This window comes from Simochromis diagramma, unplaced genomic scaffold, assembly GCF_900408965.1.
Source record: "Simochromis diagramma unplaced genomic scaffold, fSimDia1.1 OVJJ01000596.1, whole genome shotgun sequence".
Lineage (NCBI taxonomy): Eukaryota > Metazoa > Chordata > Actinopteri > Cichliformes > Cichlidae > Simochromis > Simochromis diagramma.
Genome location: NW_024387245.1, coordinates 13905482 through 13919077, shown reverse-complemented (window position 1 = coordinate 13919077; position 13596 = coordinate 13905482). Strand labels below are relative to the sequence as shown.

Sequence of the window (13596 nt, the reverse complement as noted above, 5' to 3'; positions counted from 1 at the left end):
TGATTCCCAGCAAGTGAGGAAAGGAGGCAAGCTGAGCTGTCCATTGTATTTTAAGGGCTCTTACACAAAACCACATCTGTGAGGGAGCAATAATTTACAGATTTTTTAGAGCTTGTCAATCAGTTAAAAGCAGGAATGGCAACAAAGTCTTCCAGTGCCATTTCCCTGGTTGTTCATTTTCTTGTGTGTGCAATGTTAGGAAATAAAATATATAATCTGAATGCTGATTAGTGTGTTTTATGAGAGGCCCAGACTTCAGTGTAAAACTAGGTTGCAGGCTGACAGGAAATTACATGCTTTTGCAGAACGTGCTTTTGCAGCTAGAAAGTGTTTTGTGCTCAGGTCTCCATATCCTGGTTGTGTAAAATAAAGATCATTTTTTAAAGTAAAAAGACCACTTTTGAGCTGTGTCTTTCTTGGCCCTAAAGAATCCAAAAGAACTGGAATTTAACACTTGGTGCAGTGACCCGGATTCTTGTGTGGCTGAGGGGACTAATTTGGACCTGATCTGATATGAGACAGAGAACAGACCGGTCTAAAAGAGTATAGGTAAGCGCAAGCCTGTTGAAAATTGTGCACATTGGATGAATTCTAAATTAGTTGTCCACTGAATTGATGATTGTTACCGTTAAATTGGCTCAGTAGTGGAAATTAAACTAAATTATAAAATCTGTTAAGTAGATTTCAGGTGGCATGTCCATGATAATTTTGGGTAATTAGAAATAAAAGTTTGGGGGTATTTGATAAAATTTATTGTGATTAATTTTAGGATGAAGTTAAAAGTTGTTGTGACGTATGTTTGAAGTTGGTGTGTTATGTGTGTATTACGTCAGCCAAGAAAGGAGATTAGATTAGGACATTTGGTCAGGGAATTTTATTCCCACATTGATTATAGGGTGGGACCCGAGCATCAGATAATAAACTGGCGGTTAGAGTCCACAATGATGCTTCCAGAATTATTTAAATTACTTAGGACGGGAATGGCAGTGTGTGGCAGCGACTGGTGATCGTGGACGCACGGTCATCCCTGGCGGTGTCCAGTTAGCTCGGGTTGGTACCCGCGGGACTTCGGGAACCCGTTAAAAACCAAGTGGTCATTGACCACTTCCTTACCGCGCTTTTTGACCGACAGTGGCGCGGCCCCGGCCGTGACCATTCAACGTGACTGACAGGTAAGCTTTAAGTAAAGCTGTAAGGCGCAAGTGGGATACTTAGACGCTGGAGGTGGAGCTTCCTGTCGAGCGGAAGCGGTTATAAATTAATTAGGGCCTAGAAATTTGACCGCTATCGAAGAGGGCGTTCCCAAAGCGGGGTGATTGACCAGCAGGGTGGGCGAACCTGGGCCTTAGAGGCATTTAAAGTGGTCGAAAAGTTAGGTGTACCAGTACTAAGGTTTTGAAGATGAAGTGAAGATGTGATATGGTAATGGAAATAATTTATCTTGGCAGTTAGTGTCTTTTGTTATATATAAATGTGTGAATGTATAAGTGAAGTGTAAAATTGTTATTTGGGATGAATGATTAAAGATGCACATTGTTTTGAGAGAAAAGGCGGTGTGTGTGTGAGACGATTATGAAAGTATTGCGTGGATGATGCTACAAAACTGAGCTGAAAGAATGGTGATGTGTGGAAAATTGTTAATTGTCCTGATGTCTGAAAGAGCTCTGCTGAGCACGCTGAAGACTGTGATGTGAATGCTTGCAAAACCAAAGAGCTTAGTATATTAAAGTGTGTGTGCGTGAAATAAGGGTGCATTGTTTTTAGATCAAGACTTAGCAGAATTACAGAGGGTTTATAGACTGTAAATACAAAAAAAACAAAACAAAACAAGAGTTCGATTAGCCTGTAGAAACAGGAAAGAGAGAAACAGAAAAATATGAGTCTGTGTGGCTGTGTGTGTGTGACAGGAAGCAGTGTGTGTGACAGGAACTTTGCATGCCCATAAAAGGAAACTGGCTGGTGTGTGAAGTGTGCACCCAGAGAGAGAGAGACAAGTTAAAATCTAGGCAGATGAAGCCAATGGATGTCTTAAGAAAAGAAATGAAAAGGATATTAATTGAATGTTTTAGTGTGTCAATACAGGTGGACTCTTTTCAACCTGAAAACGTAAGTACAGCGGCAAAATGATAGATTAACAGAATTGGGAGGAAAACAGGCCAGGCTTTGGCTTAAAATTTGACAGCTTCACCTCTCATTGTCTCCTTATCCTGAGAAGAAGCTTAAAGGACAGTCAATCTCCTGATGAAGACAGAAGACAGACAGAACACCGTGTACTTGAAGAATTAACAGCAGGCAAAAAGACTGAACTATAACACTGACGACTCCAGCAGCAGCATGTAAGAAAGCACGTGATGCAACATGCATGCTGATTTGGGCCTGTGTTGATCTGTGAGGCCCCACAGGAAACTGTGAGAACAGTGAGAGGTGAACCTGGACGCCATATAGTGAATGCATACGAGCTAAAATTGGATTGAAGGCTGAATTCATGGAGGTTTAGGAATGTCTACCACATCACAATAAAGAGGTAAAAAAAAAAAAAAGGTAAAAATAAAGAGAGAAACTAACTAATAATTAGATTAATGAGTAGAAAACACACATATATAAATGGTTACATGTGAAATTATTTTTGGGGAGAAGCAGAATTGAGATAGTTTGAATCCACAGCTCAGTGCAAAGAGGCATGAGTTAAACCTGATGATAAAATACATATGCAATGAAGAAGCAGCTTACACTCCATTAACATGACCACATAACATGAATGCAAGGAAGAACACGCTTACATTATCAATGTGAATACATGAAATAAATTGGTATTTCTGGCCGGAGAGAGAGAAGTGGGTCATTTAAGCACTCATGATAATAATGAAAATGTCTCAGTTTTGTTATTTTTAGGTGTAAAGCAGACCTGGATCAATTTTCCACATGCAGCAGTCGGAAGAAAGTTATAGGTTAACATCACTGGAAACTGTTTACAGCGCCATGTGTCACTAAACCTGACAAGCGAGCTCTAACTCCTGGCTGAAGACAAGGAATGCTGTTATTTAAGGTGGGAAATCAAAATTTGGGTTAGCAAGAAAAACTGACTGCTTACGTGGGAAAATTGTGAAGGAGTCTGAAACACTGCAAAAAGAAACATATACAAAATCACACACACAAACAGAAAATGCATTAACCTTACAACTACGAGAGAGCTCATGAAGTTTAGACAGCATGTTGAGCATGTGAGTCTGTTTATCGGTGTTAAAATAGTGTGAACACACTTAAACCCTAAAGTTGAGGAATAGCTCAGGAAAGTTTCATGACAAGAGAGTGACGGTGGTGAAAATGAAAAATGATTAAAAGCTTCAAGTAATTTTAAAATAGTGAATTGGAAGTGCTCTTGTGTCGATTGAGCAAAACAAGTCATTACTCCTGGAAGGAAATAAAATAATTTAATAATGTGGTAAGATTTAAATGTGCCTTTCTCTTGTCATGGTAACTTCTTGAGATATGACTCAGTATTCAAATTAGCTGAAATGCGTGGTGAGAAAGAAGCTTCCTGTGTGGCTGTGTGTCAGAGGCTTTGAATGGAGGAAACATAGCAGAGACTGAGAAGAATTAGTTGGTGAAATATATAATGGTAAAGTAACATGATAATTAAATAAGGTGGTCAGGTCTGTTTAGAAGGGCAGATTTGGACAAGAAATGTATAATTTAGTGATGACACATTGTTATAACGTGTTTATATCTTATGCTAAATCTAAGTATGTTAAAGTGCTTAAAGGGGAACATTACTGTGTGCAAACTGTGTGGCTTTTAACAAGATTTTCTGTGTATTTAGCAGGTGAAATTATGTTGATATTATTGTTGTTTGAGTGATGGGTTGATTGTGTCAATTAGGTTTGGGTTGTTTTCTTACTTTAATAGAGGGAGTTTTATTAAACATGGACGTGTCTAGAATTGGGCCCTTTAAAATTGTAACAGTGCACTTAGAGAAAACCTGTCAGGTGATTATGTTTTGTGTTTTGATGAGCTAATAATCAGCTCTCTTTTTCTCATTTTTGTTGTAAGCAGGCCTGCAAGATTGAATTAACAGCGCTGAAAAAAAATTTCGGGACAGCAAATATAAGGTGACCTTTTCCAGATTACAACTGGCTGAGGAAAAGACCACCTGTGGGAACCTGGGAGTTCCTGTCTAAAAGGATTGCCGCGTGTCAATCCAGACCAAAAATGATAGACAGTTGTTTTTTCTTTTGAGTGAGTGTGTGTGAATGAGTGAATGTGGGTTAGCATGAATAAAGGGGGACAAACAATTGACTAGGTTGGGGAGAGAAAGGGGATGCTTTGCAGACTTAATGTTTTGGCTGCTGATTTTGGGTTGCTGATGTTTGCTTTGAGAAAATTCTGTTTTATTGACTGGGTTTAGATTATGGTACGATTATATTGTTGGGAAAATGCCAAATGCTAAAGGGGAGAAACTTTTTGGTAGAACTCATGCCATTAACAAAATAGGCCACTGTAGAAGTCAATTAAAGTTTATAGAGGAAAATAACTAAAACAAAAGTAATATTTATGAGTCACAGAGGAGATTGCTAGACTTTTCATATAAAATGCAATTATAGCATAACAAACACTTGACGAAGTGACCAAGGTTTTTTCCTTTAAAACAGGAGCAAAGTAAGGAAAACACATATATTTTGGTTAAGTCTGTTAAAGTATAATTAGAACGTACCGTTACATTAAGAGGAGCAAAATGAAATCAAAATATGCTGGATCAAGAACATGTTATAACACAGGAAATGTGAGTTTTAAAATGAAGTTAGTGTTAACACACAGGTGTTGTTTCTAGGCAGGTTTGAATGGAGCCAGTGGTGTAAAAGATTTAACATGATGATTAGACTGATTTCATTCCTAAACACAGGTTTGGAGGCCCGGAGCAAATATACTCTAGAGGAGAATGGCTGAGAGTTTTAGAGAAATGACGTGACTAAGCTTTTCCTGTCATTTTTATAAGGGGTGGTGAAGTATTTTCAGTATTTTCAGTTTTAGTAGCTGGCTTTAGCATATTTGACACATGAGATGTGTCAAGAAGGGGGGGGGGTTGGGTTTAATTTGAAACAAGGGGCTTTATCAAGGGAGCTTGATAATTTAGCTATGATAAAACTTACTCATAAGTAATTGCTTCTATGCTTACACTTAATTGATTGAAAATGCTTGTTTGTTTTCTCTTTGATCTTTTAGTAGAATAAGCGGTTACAATGATTTTCTTCTGATCTATTGTGAAAGGTGACTCAAAGGTCAATACAAAATGCTTCTAGACATAGATAACATCAAGGCTCATTTCTAGGTGAGAGTTAAGACACATTTTGCGTGGAATCTTTTGCACTTGCAACAGTTTTTTTTTTTTTAAATGCACGCTTACAGACACAGACATGACGAAGATTGGTTTCTGGGGTAGAGGTGAAAAACAGTTTGCTTTGTCTTTGCTTAGCAAGAAGTAATGCAGATGGTGTGAAAAATAGGCATCTGGAGACAGAGACAACCATATAGGGCAAATGTGGTAGAGCGTGTAAATGTATGCTTGACTAAAAACAGGAAGTAAGTTGAGTACAGGACGTGCTTGAGATTATCATATAAGAGAAGAAGAAAGTTTCTTAAAGGGGGTTAAAAGGTTGTTAAACGTGTTGCTTACCCAAATGAATGAAATTGAAGAATATATATATATATATATAAATGCTTTTTTTTATACACACATTGCAACTGTGCTGATGGGAGTTGTCACTTGGTCAAGTGAAGGTCAAAAACGTCGTTCGGCGTGACTGACTGAATTGATATATTGTAGGGAAGACATTGAGTGCCGATGGATAGATGCTAACACGCTTATTCTGTCATGATTCGGCTGTGTGCAGGCTGGATGAGGACCCAATCGCAAACTCACAGGGCCAGGAATGAACTCAAAATTCATAGCTTTATTGCTGGAGAGCAGAACCATACAAATTAAACCGGGAAACTATAACGTAACACACAGAGAAACACACGGCCATGGATGAGGGAGAACACGACACCGAACTGAGGGAGACGCAGACATAAATACACAGAGGGTTAACGAGGGAAGTGGGAACACAGCTGACACAGATAACCATAACGAGACAGGGCAGGAGTGAACACAACATGATGCATACTGACGAGAGACTGTCAAAGTAAAACAGGAAGTACACGGAGGTTCAGACAGGAGGAGAGAGAGCACGGGGAGAACACAGACATAACGGGCTGGGGAAAACATGGAATAAAACACAAGGAGAGACGAGGGCTCACAGATACCCAGGGGCACACAGGAGGTAACCAAATAAGGAACATCTTAACTAAATAACCTAGGAACCAAGGCATAAATAGGGAACAAAATACAAAACACACAAAAACTAAGAATACTGGGCCAACATGGCCCAGGACCATGACATATACACATAATTAGGTTAATGCTTTTGATTAGAGAGTCCCGAACATGATAGGTTGAACCAAGTTTGAATACTTAAGAGAACAATTGATGAACATAATAAGTTAGGGAGGCATAGTAGTCCTGGTCCTGTCCTGTCCTCTCTGTCCTGGTCGTTGTGTCCGTGGGCAAGACACTTTACCCTACTTGCCTACTGGTGTTGGCCAGAGGGGCCGATGGCGCGATATGGCAGCCTTGCTTCTGTCAGTCTGCCCCAGGGCAGCTGTGGCTACAACTGTAGCTGCTTCCACCAGTGTGTGAATGTGAGAGTGAATGAATAGTGGCATTGTAAAGCGCTTTGGGTGCCTTGAAAAGCGCTATATAAATCCAATCCATTATTATTATTATAGTAGGGAAAGGTGTTTGTTTCCTTTGCAGGAGATTTTGGGACCACAGCGACCACGGGGGTGGCGAACGGAACCACTAGAGAGGGGCACCCATAAGAAGCACAGAGCACCACAGTTGAATAAAATTTGTTGTTTAGGAGATTAAAAGCTTGTTAAGCTTAAATGTGAGCATAAAAGTAATGCAGAGTAATGAGAGCAACTTTAGTGATAGTTTCCAGGATTTCTATGTTAGGTAAATTGCCCAAGAGATAGTGCTAAGACCGGATTTATGTTATCCGTAGAGGGGGTGGGAAAACGTAACTCTATAGAGGCTGTTTCCAAAGAGTGATAAATGTAAGTAGGTCCTTTTACCAGGAAAAGCTAATTATATCTGTTGTTAGTAAACAGTAGTTATTGAGGGGGTCAGTTAATTAGTTTAACTAATAGAATTAGTTAAAGAGGGGGTCTGTTAGGAAATAAAATACATAATCTGAATGCTGATTAGTGTGTTTTATGAGAGGCCCAGACTTCAGTGTAAAACTAGGTTGCAGGCTGACAGGAAATTACATCCTTTTGCAGCTAGAAAGTGAAACCAACTAGGCTGTTTGATCGAAACTTAAAGTGTGGTGTGACGTAGAGAGCAAGTATATAAATAAGTAGGCTTCCGTTTGTGCTTCAGACCTGGGGTTGTGTGTTTTGTGCATTGTCTCCATATCCCGGATATGTAAAATAAAGATAATTTTTTAAAGTAAAAATACCACTTTTGAGCCGTGTCTTTCTTGGCCCTAAAGAATCCAAAAGAACCGGAATTTAACAGCAATCATAGTTCTTCTGTCAGACCCAAAAAGTTACCCTTCCCCTGCAACTTTTTCCTCCACTTACAGTACTGGCCAATTTGGCCTTACCCTGAAGTGCACTATTCAAATTGCATAATAGTTTCCAATTGCTGACTAGGAATCAAATATAGGATTTAATCTTTTTAAGTCAATATTATATCCAGGAAATATTTAAATATTTAAGACACAACCTGAATATTACTCTAGTGCAGGATTGTTCATGACATATTTACAAATAGTACTTCTTGGCATGATTATTCCTATTCTTTGAAATTTTATTTGAGTAAGAATTTATTTTTTATAACTTTTCACTACCAATATAAATATTTCATTGTCTCACAAATGCTTGAGGAATACAAAGCCTATAAAAAATGTTTATCACTGTGGTGGACTTGAAGAAGGTGCAGATTATGATGTCTGTGAGAACATAATAGTGGGAAGCAAAACTCACTAAAATTAAATTACACTACCAAACATTATAAGACGATATATGTGTGTGTTTGTGTGTCTGTGTGTGCAATAATTCCTACCAAGCAGAAATTGTAACTGAAATTTGTCAAGTTCTCCACTTCTTCCATGTTTACCTTTCCATATGTCTCCTTCACGTTCACATGCGTATATTTTGACTTGCTTATACTGACATTCATTCTTTTTCTCTCCAGCACATACCTCCGCCTGCTCCCTACTCTCGCTGCAGATCACAATCTCGTCTGCAAACATCATAGTCCATGGAGACTCCTGCCTGTCCTCGTCTTTCAACCTGTCCATCACTCTTGTAAACAAGAAGGGGCTTAGAGCAGATCCCTGATGCAATCCCACCCCCACCTTGAGCACATCTGTAACTCCACCTCACCATTCTTGCTGTTATCATATATGAGCTGCACCACTCTCACATACTTCTCTCCCACTCCTGACTTCCTCCTGCTGTACCACAGCTACTCTCTTGACACCCTATCACATGCTTTCTCTAGATCCACAAAGACAAAGTGCAACTCCTTCTGACCTCCTCCAGACTTCTCCATCAACACCCTGAAAGCAAACACTCCATCTGTAGTGCTCTTTCTCAGCATGAAGTCAGACCGCTGCTCACTGATAATCACCAACCTTCGTGGTATGGCTCATCAGCTTTTATCGCTCTAGTTACTACAGCTCTGCACATCGCCTTTGGGCTTAAAAATTAGTACCAGTGCACTTCTTCATCGATAAATTAACTTCTGAAGCATGAAAAAAAATTGCAAAAAAATTCAAATTTTTTGAATATAGATTTCTTTTGTTTACTGAACTTTCTGACAAATTGAAAAAATAAATTAAATATCAAGTTACATGTATAGTTTTTCAACAAACAATAACATATCACTGAGTTAGGGTTACAAAAAAAAACCCTTGATGATGTAAATGTTTTAAAAACTTCAAATATGATGCACTTTATATGCTTTACAGGATTAATATTTAAATATGTGTAAGGCCATTTTAGCCTATTTTTTCAGCTGTAGCACCAGGTGGGTTTAATGGTGTGAGAACAAGTAAACAAGTAAAACCCAGGCATGAGCTCCATGCAAATTTAATAATAATGTAATAATAATAGGTCCGTGGTTTAGGATCATATTACAGCATACAGGTTAATAAAAATTCAAAATTTATAGAAGATTAGAAGAAGAAGAAAATCAGGGTTTAAGAATTTGTATTTCCTACTGATGTTAATCACAAAAATCTTCATAAAAAAAACTTTAGACCAGCCTGACTAAAGTGCAAAGGATCTTCCAGGAATGGTGAGGCTATTTTCAGAAGGTGAACATAACCTGCAGAGCTGCAGCAAAACCATGCCAGTGTACCCTGACTTGAACTGGTTTTGTAATACTGAAAATGAAGGGTTAAAGTGGCTAACTAAAGATTTCCAACTTCAGAAAATGCATAATCATGAATGTAGCCTGAACTGTTTACCCTGAATTGTTTATTCATTAAACAAACAAAAAAAAAAAAACACGTTTTAACCTTTAGATGTACTGACTCACTCTTTTGCTCTTTAAGATGACATTAACATCACGCTGGGAATGCAGTGTACTAGCTTACATTGGCAATCAATATGTGACTGGAAGAAAATGTCTTCAGAGATGATGAAGTCAAAACCATTTTGGCTATAATTGCAAGAAATGAAGAAATACATGATGGAACTAATGTAGGTCTGAAATCAATGAACCCAGTTATTCCACACTGTTATGCTGCATAATTAAAGTGCTGTGAAAACTCTGTTATCCCAAATCCATCACCCTCCAACCTTAATTTTGCCCCCCCTCCACCTGCCATTGTTCTCATTTTTACAACATCATTATTATTTTCATACGACTGTTGTCCTTTAAAGTGTGTCCATAACATGCATTATGTAAACGCTGTGAGAAATATGTGAAGATGAATTTGCCTTCAGCACACTGATATAGACTGCTTGATTTCTTCCTGAGACAAAATTCTGACATCCTCCTAAAACGTCATGCAGTGCCCGGGACTTCATCTGTGTTTTGTTTTTCTTAAAAGAAAAACACAAGTGAGCACTGAGTTTTGTACTGATTATGAAAAACGACTTTGACATGAATGGAACGTATCCCAGATGACAGTAACATCTGTACTATAAACATGTTGAAAACAGCAGCTTCTGCTAGTGACTTTCTCAGCTAAAATGAAGACACCACACTTCCAAATCTCATCCATTCCCTCTGTTGTTGAATATATACATTTTGATTATAGCAGTCTGTTAAAGGTCAGTCTGCGAGCTCAGTGTCAGTCCATCATATGTAGCCAGTAACAGGCTTAAAAGCTTTGCATGATGAACTCCGTCGACACTATCTTAGAGTGCTTTTCATTTAAACGCAGTGACATCTTTTTAAGCACTTGGGACCTTTATTAATCATGAGTGATTTTAAAGAATACGGCAGTCAGAACTCTGAATTTAAAATCCCAATTACTGAATGGCATTAACAATTACTGTCTTTCTTTACAAATGCTACGGTACTATGCCACTGAAAGCTCATTCAAACAAATGTATTTTGATGTTAACTGGGCTCATTTCTTGATGGAAGATGTTACATTTTCTAAATAAATATTTATGCAGATGTTATAGTCGACTCTATTTAATTAATATGTTTTAAATTTCATTCATTTAATGTATGATCTTCTTTATTATTACTTATATGAGCCAAAGTTTTAGACACAACATGTCAATGTGGAGAAACCAGTGTGATTTTCACTTTGGCATAGCTTATTTTTAGACATGCATTTAAATTAAAAAAAATAAAAAAAATAAGATTATAATACCCATTTCGGGAGCCATATGTTTGGTACCCCATCATGCTTAACCACTGCAATATGTTTTATGTCACTTTCTATTCATGCATATCTCCATGTAATCTATCTTGTAGAGGGAAGAATTGATCACCAAAGTTGCACGCAGTGAAGTTTAACTCTGAACATCCTGCTGCTCTGACAGCAGCATCGTGCTCTTTTCAAAGGCCAATATTAAACCATTACTGAACATATTGTAGCAGAACTAGATGGTGCCAGTCACCAGCGATGCACAAGCAGAACTTATAGAAATCTCGTTTTTCAAAATTGTTCATCATATTCATCGGTCTAATCAGCTAAGACATGAATACACAGTACAGGAATCTCTGCTTTACTTTACTTAAAACAGCTGCAGCGGTTCCTCATGAAGTCTACTTGGTGTTTTACACTTTACTCGGCCAAGAAAAAAGATGATCAGTAATGAAACCATGGTATTAATAAAAAAAACTGTTCTGTGCATGGGTTCACCCTTCTTTGTTTATTTTACAGCACAAACTCTCACCTTGGCTTTGTTGCCGTTTTGCACATGTTAACAGTATATCAGCTCCTGATCTGCGTGATGTCCACAGAGGATCTAATAAACCCTGATTTCCCACTGATTCTAGTGTCAGGACGACCTTACTGGTCAGTAGCTTCGCTCCCCGTTGAGGCTAGTTGCATTTGTTTCCCCAGTCAGAATTGGCAGGTATGCCATGCTGTTCCCACAGAGCACAGGGTGAGTTGTTTTTTTTAGTGCAGAATTTGTGAAATAATAATACACCTGCAGTTCAAAAGTTTAATTTTTCAGTGAACAGATTTTTGATCTGTTCACAATAACAGCGAGGCGTCTTGAAAGGGGAATCAATCACAGGGAAAAGCCGAACAGCAGCAATGGCTTGGCCTTTTTGGCAGATGTAGCCTGGTAGGTGTCCATAATTTCTAATCCAAAAGTGGAAGAATTTACTCGAATCGGTCAGCTGGCCACAGTGTCACCATCACCCATGGAGGGTTTTAGAGCCAACTATGCTTTGGCTCTAAATTATGTTTTGCCAAATACAAAGAGGTTTTGATCTTTATATGCATAAAAAAGCTGAACTGCATGCACTGAATTTGTTATTATATCTGTTAGGTAACAGAGAAATTGAACACTATCAAACATCACCTATCCTGTGAGGCATTTCTACAATACACAATAAATATGGAAATAATGTTTTAAGTTATTCATACTAAAAAAAAAAAAAAAGTTTAACACCAAATGCCTCCAAAAATATAATTTTGTCATCAAATATTATAATTATTTTTGATTGTTCTGTCCCTTCACAAAGATCCAGAATTCATAAATCCAGACTGACTTTGACCTGTAACATCATCAGTTTCTAGAAGCTTGTTTGTTTACCCTTTTCTTTCCCTTCTTGATGTACTTAAAGGCTTTTAATTTGTTGAGTTATTGAAGCTGACCGCTCACTGCTCGGACTATTGGATATCAATAAAAGTCACAGTCAGCAGAACGCTGAACTATGGCTTTTACTGTCTGTAACACTACACTTCACTGCGACATACACCCTTTTCTGATTCATAGAGATATTAGTTTTTGGTGAATAATAATAGTGAAATAAATGTTAAATTCTTTAGGTATGGAACAAAAACCTGACCTAATTATATAATATCACATAAAATGGCAATTTTAAATAAGGCTGGTAGTGTTGGTCTTTATAACTTGACAATATATACAAACTTAACTTCACGTTTTCTGGGTTTTAACCCACAATGAGAACATCAGCACAACAATATGCATGTTTCGTTCTATGTTGGATTCAGTCCAGCTGTAGATGTCTGCCAAACATGTAGAAAATGCTTTTATGTGGTGCTGTTGCTTTGGCATAATGTTCAATCATAAACTCACATCTGTCAGCTTCACTCTTGACAAGGCCCTCAATGGTATTTTGCATCTTCTTTTGCTGTGATCTACAACTAAAATGTCTCACGGAGCACCCCAGTCATTAGTAACTTCAGAGTTCTGTAGCTGAAATCAATAATGCATCATGTTTTGCTTTACCAACTCCTCCACAGCTCATTACAAAAAGACTTTAAGGGAAACCAGTTCAAGGGCGTACTGCAGTACCAGAGAAATGGAGTGATGAAAAGGGTAAAAACAAAGATGGAGAATGAAAAAAATACACACATAAAGAGTTGTAATCTGAGTAGCTAGCCTGAGGAGACTAGTCTGATGGGAAAAAGCATGGCTTAGGTGGAGAATTACACAGGTTTCCCATCTTTATTTGTCCTGCCTGTCACTAAAACCAAATCCATTCTAGTAATCACTAAAACCTACTAAGCAGTTCCTTTATGTCTCCGACTGGCATTTTCTTCACTGTCAGCACAACATTAAAGGACAGGTGTATTTTACAAGAGGACTTTGTGCTTCTGCCATAATGCCACAAACTGCAATTCACTAATATTTCACATGAGTGCAGGAAATTCATTAAAACAATCAAAATCTGTCCATTTTTATATTTCTTTCCCTAATACAATCATCCTTTTGTGCTCCAAACTTTGCTTATTATAGCTGTTTTTATTTAATTATTGGTGTGTAGAACTAGCATTAAAAATAAGCAAATCTACTTTTTCTAACCCTAAACTTCTGGAAATG

At 37.9% G+C, this 13596-nt stretch overlaps 1 long non-coding RNA gene across 1 annotated transcript; it reads left to right on the top strand.

The window, feature by feature from the left end:
* Window positions 1-334: 334 nt before the first annotated feature.
* On the top strand, window positions 335-13324 carry LOC120714521. Its single transcript, XR_005691419.1, has 2 exons — window positions 335-549; window positions 8297-13324. It is a non-coding gene; the product is annotated as an uncharacterized LOC120714521 (long non-coding RNA).
* Window positions 13325-13596: the final 272 nt, after the last annotated feature.